Source organism: Mandrillus leucophaeus, unplaced genomic scaffold (assembly GCF_000951045.1).
Source record: "Mandrillus leucophaeus isolate KB7577 unplaced genomic scaffold, Mleu.le_1.0 Scaffold830, whole genome shotgun sequence".
Taxonomy (NCBI): domain Eukaryota; kingdom Metazoa; phylum Chordata; class Mammalia; order Primates; family Cercopithecidae; genus Mandrillus; species Mandrillus leucophaeus.
Genome location: NW_012109031.1, coordinates 570,459 through 571,955, shown reverse-complemented (window position 1 = coordinate 571,955; position 1,497 = coordinate 570,459).

The window sequence follows — 1,497 nt, the reverse complement described above, 5'->3', positions numbered from 1 at the left end:
GGGTTCAAGCAATCCTCTTGCCTCAGCCTCCTCAGTAGCTGGGATTATAGGTGTCTGCCACCATGCCCAGCTAATTTTTAAAAATACTTTTAGTAGAGACAGGATTTCACCATGTTGGCCAGGCTGGTCTCAAACTCCTGAGCTCAGGTGATCTGCTCACCTCGGCCTCCCAAAGTGCTGGGATTACAGGCATGAGCCACTGCGCCCGGCCCTCACCACAGGTTTTCATTTTAGACAGCGACTTATGAATTCTTCCAGGGGGATGAGGAAAATAATACATTTACACTTCCATTTCCCGTACCCCAGTGTAGCACTATCTGATAGTTACATTATGTATACAGTTTTACATTTTGCCTTGTAACCGTGATTTCCATGTGAGTTTAGCCTCAGTTCTCTGAATGCGATGCTCACAGACAGAGCGCTTAGCTTGGCTTCTTAATTCCTGCATCCTTAATGTGATTTATTATTTGGTTGGTTGGATTTCAAAGGGCCCTTGTTTTATGTATTCCCTGAGTTCTTTCAACTTGAGTCTTTTGCTGCTTGGCAGGGAATACAATTCTTGGGTCTCTCTTTCTCTCTGAGCCCTGTGACCATTGCTCTACTGTTTGCTGACATTGTGTGTTTCATGGGAAAATCGCAGGGGAACTGGTCTCTCCTCCCTGATCCACAGCTTGCTTTCTGTTCATGGATGCTCTTCCTTTTTAAAGATTCTTTTTCTTTTCCTATTGTTCTAATGATGAAATATTTCAAAGGTACAGAAAAGTACAGAATATAACACAATATCTAATCATAAGCTTTGTTGAATTTGGACATTTTTCTATATTTGTGTTAGATTGCTTTAAATAAATAACTAAAACTTACAGATCCAGTTAAAGACCTCTGTGTACACTTCCATATTGTACTTGCGCTTTCCACAGCTGTAGTCACTATCCTGAATTGTGTATTTATGATCCCCTTGATTGAAACATTTTTTGATCACATGTTACAAATTTCTAAACAGTATATTATTATTATTATTATTTTTGAGATGGAGTCTTGTTCTGTTGCCCAGGCTGGAGTGCAGTGGCACAATCTCGGCTCACTTCAACCTCCGCCTCCCAAGTTCAAGTGATTCTCATGCCTCAGTCTCCCACGTAGCTGGGATTACAGGTGTGTGCCACCACGCCCAGCTAATTTTTAAACAATATATTATTTAGTATTGCACGTTTTTGCACTTTACATAAATGGTATCATAACGTATAAATTCTTCTGCAACTTCCTCTCTTGTTTAAAATAAGATATTTTATTTATTTATTTATTTGAGACGGCGTTTCACTCTTGTTGCCTAGGCTGGAGTGCAATGGCATGATCTTGGCTCACTGCAACCTCTGCCTCCAGGGTTCAAGCGATTCTCCTGCCTCAGCCTCCCGAGTAGCTGGGATTACAGGCATGCACCACCATGCCCGGCTAATTTTGTATTTTTAGTAGAGACTGGGTTTCTCCATGTTGGTTAGGCTG